Source organism: Biomphalaria glabrata, chromosome 9, assembly GCF_947242115.1.
Source record: "Biomphalaria glabrata chromosome 9, xgBioGlab47.1, whole genome shotgun sequence".
Lineage (NCBI taxonomy): Eukaryota > Metazoa > Mollusca > Gastropoda > Planorbidae > Biomphalaria > Biomphalaria glabrata.
In genome coordinates, this window is record NC_074719.1 from 12515979 (window position 1) to 12529253 (window position 13275).

At 34.9% G+C, this 13275-nt stretch overlaps 1 protein-coding gene across 6 annotated transcripts in view; it reads right to left on the minus strand.

Annotated features, from left to right (window-relative positions):
- LOC106071279 (uncharacterized) overlaps positions 1 to 12156 on the minus strand; it is a 117117-nt gene extending 104961 nt beyond the window's left edge. For 2 of the 6 annotated variants that reach the window (XM_056041905.1, XM_056041900.1), the window contains exons 1-2: positions 11986 to 12156; positions 10353 to 10767 (exon numbers count right to left, since the gene is read on the minus strand). The gene's annotated coding sequence lies outside the window, so the exon portion shown is untranslated. Of the gene's footprint in view, positions 1 to 10352; positions 10768 to 11953 lie in introns of all 6 variants that reach the window. The other 4 variants (XM_056041902.1, XM_056041901.1, XM_056041903.1 and 1 more) reach the window with 4 other exon arrangements.
- Positions 12157 to 13275: the final 1119 nt, after the last annotated feature.

Below are 13275 nucleotides of genomic sequence, written 5' to 3' on the forward strand. Positions count from 1 at the left end.
ATACGTTGTACTCAGAGATTATAAAACTGTTTAGACATAATCTGTAGACTGTTTAGTAAGTAGACTATAATCTGTAGACTGTTTAGTAAATAGTCTTTAATCTGTACACTGTTTAGTAAGTAGACTATGTAGGCTATAATCTGTACACTGTTTAGTAAGTAGACTATGTAGGCTATAATCTGTAGACTGTTTAGTAAGTAGACTATGTAGGCTATAATCTGTAGACTGTTTAGTAAGTAGACTCTGTAAGCTATAATCTGTACACTGTTTAGTTAGTAGACCCTGTAGACTGTAGACTATGTTACCAAGCTGTAGATCTACTGATAGATCTAGAACTAAAGTTCCGTTACAACTAGTTTTGACCACCTATGTGGCACCTATCATAGAAATCTTTCCCCATAAGAACATTTTCCCCGTTAGAAACGTTTCAGTCAGAAGTATGTGTGTATACACATTAATTAATACAATTTCCTTAAATGTTCAAATAGAAATATTTCTTAAAATTACAATTGACTAAGTCGCCAAGCCTGTCAGCCAGTCATGTGTCACGTGTCATGAGTTGAAGGACGCTGACCTAGAGAATCCTAACTTCTTTATTTAAGAACTCAATACTTTTTGTTCAAAGATTTCTTTACTTTTAGAGACGAGAATATCACGTGACAAGATCTATTTATATCTATACACCTCGGCTCACTCTTTGAATATAAGAACCAATGAACTGCAAACTATCAACAACCCCAATTCTTACCTCCGCCAATGAAGAGCACACGTATCGAAAGTGTTGCCGATATTATTGTATTGTTAGTCTGACTGACGACATGATAACAAAGGATATAGAGATTTATTAATGTTATTATTACGTTTTTAATATTCAAATGTATTCAATGAACTAATTGTTATGAAGATATGGTTCAGTGTGAACCTGGCCTAACGGATGCGACTGACTGATTATCCAATAGATCTAGATAGTTCTCCTAGATACCCCTCTCCGGGGCCTTCCCTACGTGCTCACTGAGCAGGAAAGCAATAATAGTACGAATAATGTTGTATATATATCTATTGATTCCCAACAAGTTCTACTGTCGTAAAGTTAGTAACTATGATAAAACAAATCAAAATCTATGCCGTCATTATTTTCTGTGTAGATGGAATTGGAGAGCTACATTTTCTATTATTAATCAAGCATTAGTATAAATACTATGTTGTTGTCATATCAAATCTACAAACATAGAATGAAATATTGTAATCTATCCAATCTGCTAGGCATGGCTAGCACTTATTCACCTCCTCCTATACTTTTATTGTTTCTCAAGTGAAAGAAATTCAGAAACAAAAGGGAGATCAGTCTAATTGTAAAGATGCACCAGTTCTCTTCCCACTACCTCCTTGTTAAGGCAGACGTCAAGAAATAAGATTGCGTCATGCTAGAAGTAGCGGATTCCCTTTCCTTAGATCATGATGTATTTCTAACCTAGGTTTTTGTATAGTGAGACTGCCGTGTGATGTATGAGATCAACTATTGTGTATATCACATGATATGACAGCTCTGTAACCTCAGATATTCTGTTTCCTTATTGTACCTAGAACAAGCACAATAGAACAATAATTTGAAAAACAAAAACAAATAAAGGTTATGTAAGTAAACAATTGCACAATAAATTCAATATTTCTCAATACTGCCCGATTATTCCCCTTTTTCAATATATATATAAAAAACAACTATCAATTACCAGTAATTTATTACCTAATTTTTTTATTTTTTTAATATTGATTTATGTGTTGTCATTGACAATAAATAATTGGGCAGAGTTTCAACTTGACACGAGAATTTAAGGTGTGAGAAATGACGGCAACAAAATTTGTACTAGACAGACAGATAGGGTGAGTTAATACTTTTCCATAAATGTCAGTTTAATTAAACGGTCACCAACAAGATAAATTACTATCTTGTTATTTCTTTGAGAGGAAATTGCCACTAACGTACGCTAAATTCTAGCCATTCATGACAAGTACATGTAGCCTATCATCTCTGATTTAGAATTGGTTCACTCTCTATAATCATTTTACAAGTTTCGATTATTCAGGCTGTCCGTCTTCGATCCCACAAGTCTTTGCTCATGTTTAAACATTTCCTGTTTATTTCTCGATAACATGTTCTTATCCTAACCCTAACCCTAGCCTTAAGATTTTAGAACAAGGCCGGCCCTAACAATAGCGGGGCCCTATGCGAAATTGACTGCGCGAGCCCATTCAGGGTAGGGATGAGGATACTAAATAAAAATTAAGATTTTCTATTATAAAATAAATTCATCTATGCATTACATTTTTATTAAATGAAAGCTGACAATGCTGGGTTTTTTTTATCGCCCTTAGGAATGGCATTTACTATATTGAATGACACCCAAGAATGACAATTTTATCTATTTTTATTTTTAAGGAGATTTGCATGAGTTTCCAGGAGATATTAATAGTTTCAGGAGATTTCCAGGACTTTTTCGTATATTTTGCAATTTCAGGAGATTTCCAGGACTTTTTCGTATATTTTGCAATTTCAGGAGATTTCCAGGACTTTTTCGTATATTTTGCAATTTCAGGAGATTTCCAGGACTTTTTCGTATATTTTGCAATTTCAGGAGATCTCCGGGACTTTTTCGTATATTTTGCAATTTCAGGAGATCTCCGGGACTTTTTCGTATATTTTGCAATTTCAGGAGATCTCCGGGACTTTTTCGTATATTTTGCAATTTCAGGAGATCTCCGGGAGCTCCTAAAAAATCAGAATGCTGCTGGAACCCTGTTAAGTTATAATAGTTTAATAATTTACACCTAGAATTAGCGCGGGGCCTATGAGAGTGCGGGGCCCACTGTGGTCGCTTAGGTTGCAGCGGCCTAAGACCGGCTTAGGGTTAGGGTTAGGGTTAGAACATAATGTTATGTAGTTAGAACACTAATATTAATGATATACCTTATTTTCAATTGTATCAATATGTTTGGACACATAAAGAGGGCATTTTTCAATTTAAACATTTGATTAAAATAAAAATACTTTCAAATTCATTTGAAACTGCAAAAGAAATAGAACTAGATCTAGTCTTTCCATTTTATTTGTCATCATTTAGTATCTAATTTGTTTTATCTAAACACGACGGGTGTTTCAATGAGAGCGGACATAAACTTTTACTCAGCATTAAGACAATCAATCACACACACACACACATTCGCATTCTCACACACAACCGCATACACATATATACACAACAGCTGGTCTCATCTGATAATATAATAAAAACACGCTACATAGGCCATTGTAGTGTAAGATATCAATACATTAGTGGATAAGGCATCACCTAAACCTGCGTGAAGATTGTGTGCACGTTAACCCCGAGACAGACCCGCTCTCTCCCTTTCTCGCTCTGCCCAGCAACGAGATCAAGGTTGTACCATCATAATGTTAGTACCATCATAGGTGAAGTACCATCACTTATCTTTGTGAATTTCTACTTTCAAGTGGTAGAACTTTCGTTCTGGAACTCGATACTAGAGTAAACCTTGTACCATTTTATAGTAAAGCTGTTCTGCTTTTATGATCCATATTACTTTTTTAATGTCCAGGCTTCAGTTTATAATAAGTGTATGTGTGTGTGTGTTTCTGTGTTTGTGAGAGAGTGAGCTCAATTTTCAAGAACGATACTAAGTGTTTGAATGAAGAGGGCTGTGAGTTGAGAGTCTTCGGGATTGATATCTAAGAGTGTATTTTGGAAGTCCATTCTAGGAGTTAAAACTCAAAGAAACTCAGAGTCATGTCTAGCAAGGACTAACAAGCAAAATATTTTTTAAAAAATACTTTAAAAGGGGAAGAAATCCACCCTTCAAACTATATCTATTAATAATGTACAAGTTATTTGCTTTATTCGAAATCAAACAATAAGTAATTACCAAGAATTAATTGACTAATTTTTATTTTTTTTTGGTTTATTGATTCATGTGTTATTAGGTACAATAAATAATTGTTTGAAGTATCAACTAGATCGGAGAATGCGTGAGGGGGAAACAGCGTTAACAATTATTTAAGGGGACTAAACCCAACAAATTTAGATATACCTTCGAATACTGAAGTATTAGTTTCCCTTGTTGATATTAAATATTGAATTGCCAGTAATTAATAGTCAAATTGGTTACTTTTTTTTAATTCATGTCTTGTCTATGTCAAAGAATAATTGTGCGAAGTTTCAACTTGATCCGAGAATGGGTGTGGGAGAAATAACGTGTATACACTTTGTACCAGACGGACAGAGTGAGTTGATATAAAGGTGACTTATGTAATATGAACTTCAGGGAAATGAGTGCGTGTAAATATAATAAACACACATTGGTTGAATGTGTATAATGTCAAACTGTCTGTGATTAGACTACGAAACATGTGTCTGGGATGAGTCTTGGTATTTATATTATGTGCTGACTTTTTTCAGATCAGCGCAGGGGCGTTTTCCCTGTTGAAGATTGAGGCGGGAGGATCTCGCCATTCAGAGAATGCAAACTAAACTATGTCGAACAGTGAGCAAATAGATGCTATCCTACTAGATTTTTATAAAGCATTTGACAAAGTTCACCACCATAGTTTGCTTAAAAAAGTGTAGATACTTTGAAAACATGCAAAGATACTTATCAGATTTATACACTTACACACTTTCACAAAGTTAAATTGTAGGAAATGTAACGTAGAAATTCCATCACTGCTGGAATGGGGTCACCACATTTCAAAATCTGCATTTTAAACATTGGTGAAAAGGGGGAAGGATATAAAATTTAAAGTACTTTCATTCTCTGCAAATATGGCATACTTTCAGATCTATTCATATTGAAAAAGATGGAGACATCAACAAAAATGCTGCCCAGGACATTACATTACAAATAATCTGGTACTTTTATAGACATCATCCATGCTATTTTGTCTTGCGCTATTTTGTCGGGAAATTTCGCGCTATTTTGTCTGCGCTATTTTGTCGGCGCTATTTTGTCAGCGCTATTTTGTCCGGGCTATTTTGTTGGCGCTATTTTTTTCCGCGCTATTTTTTCGGGTCACTGTACTTGACAGAGGTAATGATATAAGCTGAATTAGTTCCCTTGAGGAGGCTTGAGCCATTAAGCTCGAATTCAAGTCAAATGCATTTAAAAAAATGATCTGAGCTCCTGTTCAAGACTAAATATCTTTCGTCTATCTTCTGTGTTCTCTTCCTTCCTATCTACAGCGTGATACAAGCGTGATACAAGCCTGATACAAGCCTAATACAAGCGTGATATAAGTTTGATACAAGCGTGATACAAGCCTGATACAAGCCTAATACAAGCGTGATATAAGTTTGATACAAGCGTGATACAAGCTTGATACAAGCCTAATACAAGCGTAATATAAGCTTGATACAAGTGTGATACAAGCTTGATACAAGCCTAATACAAGCGTAATATAAGCTTGATACAAGTGTGATACAAGCCTGATTCAAGCGTGATACAAGCCTAATACAAGAGTGATACAAGCCTGATTCAAACGTGATACAAGCCTGATTCAAACGTGATACAAGCCTGATTCAAACGTGATACAAGCCTGATTCAAACGTGATACAAGCCTGATTCAAACGTGATACAAGCCTGATTCAAACGTGATAGAAGCCTGATACAAGCGTGATACAAGCCTAATACAAGAGTGATACAAGCCTGATTCAAACGTGATACAAGCCTGATTCAAACGTGATACAAGCCTGATTCAAACGTGATACAAGCCTGATTCAAGCGTGATACAAGGCTAATACAAGAGTGATACAAGCCTGATTCAAACGTGATACAAGCCTGATTCAAACGTGATACAGGCCTGATTCAAACGTGATAGAAGCCTGATACAAGCGTGTTTACAATCCATATTTCAATCACTGTATCAGTGTTACATGGGTGTTTTCTATATTCAGTTTGTCTGTGTCATTGTAAGAGTACAAGCTGTCTACTTGGAGGTATGCTTACCTGTCGTCGCGATGAGCGAGAATCATCTTTATTCATGTCAAACTTGGTCAAAAATGTGTAAATTTCAGACAAAAAACTTCAAAGTATTTCTAACATTTATTTTAACTGCAAACACCAAACAAATCACTGAGGACACCTTAGTTGATTGAGATCATATGAGATGTGTTCAGTTTCATTCTAATATCGCACATTTATCCTTCGCCTTTCGACAGGGCCGGATCTACTATTGTGTATGACTGTAAGGCTTCTCAATTTATCGCCGTTAAAGGTGACATTTAAGAAATATAAAAATTGTAACCAAATATTCAAATTAAACTCTAGAAAATTAGGAAAATGGAATTTTACAAATACTCTATTTTTTTTTATTTGTGGATTTACTAGTATGACCTACTTTTAAATGGAGTAATATTCTGAAGTACATTTATAGTGAAGCTTGAAGAGGACCTCCAGAAAAGCCGTGTCCAGACTGTCCAGGGCCTACACTTACATCAATCAGGCGCCGCCTCTCGCATGTAATTGTTTAAAAAATCTTGTCACCTACAAATGTTTTCTTTACATTGCCTCAAGTTTGCAGCGTCGCCCTTGCACGTATTAGTATCAATGCCTCCGGCGTAGTGAGCAATTACCAGATCTCGAGTAGTCTCCAGCGATGTAAGGTGTCAACACAGTTTGTTGACTTTATCTCTTGGAGCCCCGGGCTACAGGTACAGCCTTCATTCAACAGGTAACCAATGGGAGATATTCAGATCACTTTTTCTCTTTTTTTTTTACAGCGTTCTACTTTGAAGGGGAAAAAATATTTTTGTTTTCGTTTCTTTAATCAGTTAAACTTTTTAACAGACTGACGGAAGCAAACAGTTGTGTCGGGAGATAGATTAGTCTGGAGTGGGGGAGATGAAAAGAAACGGAAGGTGTAAACAGAGAAAGAAAAATGTAAAGTAAAAATAAAAATTTGGACATTTTGGAATTTTATAAAACTATGAACTGCAGTAAGCGGACAGAAAAAGAGGTAGTAGATGAAAGAAACAAATAATTATAGATGGAAAATGTGTCATAAATAGAAAAAAAGGATGAAAAACAGACAGATTGAAATAGATAAAGAATATAACTGTAATGCACTTACTAGTCAGTGAAATAAATTATTACTAAGAACAGTTATCATGCTTTTGGTCCAGTTGTATTATTAAGGTGTCATTAGTTGGGGAATGGTAAAGGCGGTAGGTCGTTGTGCTGGCCACATGACAGCCTTGTTAACCGTGGGCCACAGAAACAGATGACCTTTACATCATCTGCCCTATAGATCGCACGGTCTGAAAGGGGAAGTTTACTTTTTGTTTTAAAAATGGAGGCAGTACCAAATACGAACAAAAAACTTATATCAAATAACAATAGATAATTGGAACTAGCTCATAGTAGAATGTAGAATGGCGGGTACACATTGTGTTTGTTATAAGGGATAACTGTATCGAACCAATAAAAAAAAAATAGACTGTCTATACTAAAACACATATAAAACAGTAAATCCCTTTGTACACTAAAATGAATCCATTCATTGCAGATAGCTATCTGTATGTACTTAGTAACAGATGGTGCAGTCTGCTACCTCTCTCTACTCTCCGCCCCGGCCGTTGAGATAGACTTACCAAAGATGATAAAGTGAACGTCATCGATAAAAAGTATTGAATTGGGGATGTCAATGCCTGGTGTCCCTTTGTGTCTCTAGTACCAGTTCCACGTCATTATATCTCTAAATGTGTTCCTTTATATTACGGCCAAGAGATATTTCATAATGGCTAACAGTCAAGTGACGTCGAATTACTTGTCTCTGCCAAAGTACAATGACTAACAGACTAATGCTACATTGATTTGTAACTGTGACTTATATGAGTATGTCAACAAAATGTGTCTATTTGCGGTCAATCCTATTTAGGGAGTCAAAGCAAACATTGTTTTATAAACTTAATACATTGAAGAGCAACTATGTTACCGCCATCAACACACTGAAGCCGTACAACATAGTTTCAAAGATATCACACAATATAATAAATACAAGATTTCCATCTCCAGCGGAAGAAACAAAAAAAAAATAGTTAGCTTGTTGGTGTCTCCGCTGTACAAGTAGGAAGGAAGTGTTGTTAAACTAGGCATATTTCAAAGTTCTAGGATCACTTTGTCATTTTGTTTAGTACAACTTAAGGAACAAATTATTTCATCTCTTTGTAGACCAATTAAGTTGGCAAAATCGAAGTTTAATTTAGTGCCCTTGACCTTTTTATGTATATCGGGAAAATCCCAAGACAATAAATAATCAAATAAATAAACATGACATAATATAAATCTGATAAAGAGACGCTTGATGTTATTATACATAGACACTACAAGATGTATAGATAGTACGTATTACAATACAAAAGCACTACTTAATATAATTTATAGAGAAACATGAAAGACTACATAATGTAATACACAGACAAATGAATACATAATGTGATATATAGACACATGACTACATAATGTGATACATAGACAGATGACTACATAATGTAATACATAGACACACGACTACATAATGTGATACATAGACAAACGACTACATAATGTGATACATAGACACATAACTACATAATGTGAAACATAGACTACATAATGTAATACACAGACAAATGAATACATAATGTGATATATAGACACACGACTACAAAATGTGAAAAATAGACACACGACTACATAATGTGATACATAGATACACGACTACATAATGTGATACATAGACACACGACTACATAATGTGATACATAGACACACGACTACATAATGTGATACATAGACACATAACTACATAATGTGAAACATAGACACGACTACAAAATGTGATACATAGACACACGACTACATAATGTGATACATAGACACACGACTACATAATGTGATACATAGACACACGAATACATAATGTGATACATAGACACACGAATACATAATGTGATACATAGACACACGAATACATAATGTGATACATAGACACACGACTACATAATGTGATACATAGACACACAAATACATAATGTGATACATAGACACATGACTACATAATGTGATACATAGACACACGAATACATAATGTGATACATAGACACACGACTACATAATGTGATACATAGACACACGAATACATAATGTGATACATAGACACACGACTACATAATGTGATACATAGACATACGACTACATAATGTGATACATAGACACACGACTACATAATGTGATACATAGACACACGACTACATAATGTGATACATAGACACATGACTACATAATGTGATACATAGACACATGACTACATAATGTGATACATAGACACACGAATACATAATGTGATACATAGACACACGAATACATAATGTGATACATAGACACACGAATACATAATGTGATACATAGACACACGACTACATAATGTGATACATAGACACACGACTACATAATGTGATACATAGAGACACGACTACATAATGTGATACATAGACACATGACTACATAATGTGATACATAGACACACGAATACATAATGTGATACATAGACACATGACTACATAATGTGAAACATAGACACACGAATACATAATACCATACATAGACACATGACCACATAATGTGATAAATTGACACATGACTACATAATGTGACACATAGACACATGACTACATAATGTGACACATAGACACATGACTACATAATGTGATACATAGACACATGACTACATAATGTGATACATAGACACATGACAACATAATGTGATACATAGACACACGAATACATAATGTGATACATAGACACACGAATACATAATGTGATACATAGACACACGAATACATAATGTGATACATAGACACACGACTACATAATGTGATACATAGACACACGACTACATAATGTGATACATAGAGACACGACTACATAATGTGATACATAGACACATGACTACATAATGTGATACATAGACACACGAATACATAATGTGATACACAGACACACGAATACATAATGTGATACATAGACACATGACTACATAATGTGAAACATAGACACACGAATACATAATACCATACATAGACACATGACCACATAATGTGATAAATTGACACATGACTGCATAATAATATACATAGACACATGACTACATAATGTGACACATAGACACATGACTACATAATGTGATACATAGACACATGACTACATAATGTGATACAAAGACACTAGATTTCACTAGAAGTTCTAGACACAGAAGACACAGAGATAAAAAAACAAAAACAAGAAAGAGACTTAACAAATGCACTTACCGACAGAGACTCCGAATTAAAACTTTAAAACAATCCAGTACAATCACACCCGACAATCAGTTGGATCCCCAGGTGTGAGAAGGTAACTGGAACAATTAATTCTACTCGATTTATCTTCCCCTGCGAGCTTGTCTCGCTCTTCCAGGCAGATGGCAGCACTAGTTTTCAGAATGTCCAATCAAAACAAGAGAGTCGTGAAATAGTTTGTCAATGAAATGAACAAAACCATGACAGAAGTTCTATAACAATATAGGAAATTATTAATTAAATCATTATTTGCTGGTAAAATGTATAAGTTGTAATCTTTGAGAGTTAAAAAACGAAGTTTTATTATAGAACTGGCTGTCTTGAGTAAATGGTTCTGTCAATGTTGTAAAGCTAATTGTCGATGTCAAAGAAAATGAATAAAAGAATCCTAGACAAAGAGAAGAACACATTCTTTGTTCTAATGTTGAAACGTAAATCTCTCGAATCAACGAGTCGATCACAGTCATGTGTAGGAGAAGAGAAAGATGGGATGTAATTTTAAGATAAGATAAGATACAACTTTTCATGTAATTAATATTTAAAATTTGCAGCTTTTTTTCTCCCACGTCCATGCTTATAGGCTATCACGTGGCCTTCTGATTTTATAACCAATGCCAATCTTAGTAAGTAGACGCCCTGTGCAGGATTTTATTGGTGACCCTACCCTATACAAGTTTCAATAGAAATGCATTTAATAATAATATTAATAACTATTTTAACTTCACGAATTAAAGGCATTGACGTAAGGCTTTATTTTTTTTCTAACTTAAAAACAGATTGTGAAATTTTCTCACTAGGAAAATTAATTGAATAGAACATCGAATATAAGCAACATCGCGCAATTTAACAGTCTTTTGACCAATCAGATTTCACGTTATGTAACAGAAAACTTCTAATAGAATGAAACCAGATGAATAAGTAGATCTTCTTTATTAAGACAGTCTGATGAGCGACACGCACGGAAGACTCCGATGTCAGCCCCCCCCCCCCCCCCCCACTAGACGGCCTCTAGTTGGTTCACAGGTGAAAGAAACGCGTTATTTTAAATCTTTATTCGAAATCTTTCAGCTAATAAAATAAACAAAACAAAAAAAGACAACATACTAATGCTATTGTTAGGTTACTAGCACAAGGCTTAGTTTTAATGTCTCTACTAGTGCCACTGCCAAGTGAGATCCAACTCCTGCATCTCCTAACGCAGCAGTTAAAAGTTACAGATTTCTAAATATTTAGTTCAGTAAATAAGTTTTTAGTAGGAGGCAAAACTGTAGTTAGTTGTTAAAGTACACCAAGAGACATGCATCAGTGAGTCACAAAATGTGTACCAACTCCTATGTCACATTACCATGTCTAGATCTAACGTCACACAATGTTGTCAAGCACTAAGATGACACTATGCCTTGTTTAGCACTAAGTTCAAACTACGCGTGGTTTAAAAAAATACTATACTATACAGTCGTTCACTCCTGAAACAGTAAATCTTTGTTATTTATGCGTCGTTTAAGCACTAAGTTCACACTACGCGTGGTTTAACACTAAAGAAACACAATGTATTGCTTTATTTACTAACTCACGTCCAGACTGCACAGCGAATATTAAAACTCACCAAACCCTTCAAGACACGAAGAACTACTCACAGCGTAGATCATATGAATGAGAGAGAGAGAGACAAACAAATTGTGAAGACAAGAAAGAATTAGACACACACACACACACGCCCTGAAAGGTGAGTGGAGGGAGTGAGATGTTAGCAGAGGTAAGTATCCCATCATCCCTCTCTACGTCACACTGGAAACAGCTGAGAGAGGGGGGCGGGGTGCAGCAGTTCAAAAGACAATCACGTGATTCCCGCGGCGCGCGATACTCACACCGTGGGGCGTCACACCCCCGCTCACTTGTAAATTACAAGTTTTTTTTAAATGTGTCCTTCTCTCTCTCTCTCTCTCTCTCTCTCTCTCTCTCCCTTTATCGAGCTATCTATATTTTCTATCTCTATTTCTCGACCTCTCTGTCTCTCTCAGTCTATCTATCTATCTATCTATCTATCTATCTATCTATCTATCTATCTGTCTGTCTGTCTGTCTGTCTGTCTGTCTGTCTATCTATCTATCAGTCTGTCTATCTATTACTGAGACAACTTGGTTAAACACTTGTTTAACTTTTAAAACTTCACAATTAATTTTGTTTGATTTGTGTCAACTTTATTTTCTTTGTTCTTATCCTTTTAATGCCTTCTTCCCAAAACTTTCCTTCGGTCTAACAGAGACATCGTTCTGACGTCTTGTTAACCTTTAAGAAAACTAAACAAACAAACAAAAAACTCCAGGTAAGAAAAACAATGTACGTTTCGGTAATTAGTAACATGGTTTGTCCAACAACCAGTAGAAAACAAAACAATCTACTTCATTTCGTTTATTTTTTTAAATGTTTGTATACACTAATATACAAATTAAATGTCCAAAAGCTATACTTAGTTACTGTCAGTTAGATATAGGTGCATATTATTAATTTTAAATGGGTTCAGGTCACCTATAATAAAATAAATTGTTTTGTTTTTTTAATTGGGGAATTTCAATATGTACATTTTCCAATCTGTGTACTGTAAGGACATTATAATAAAGGATCATCTATTTCTAACTAAAGAATAAAACAAACAGGTTCTGCTAAATGTGACAGAGATACGAAATCTACTTTGAAAGTGCTGCAAGAGCACAAAATTATCATAAACCTTTTCAAATAAACAGGTTATAAACACTTCTTATACACAGAAACATGAAAAAAAAAAAAAAAAGCAGTGTATAGTTATAAAGGTAAACACAGGAAGATTTGACTTTTATTGTCTCCAAAACGTTTAGGTCTCTAGTTCATTGGATTAAAATAAAATTCTATCAAGTGA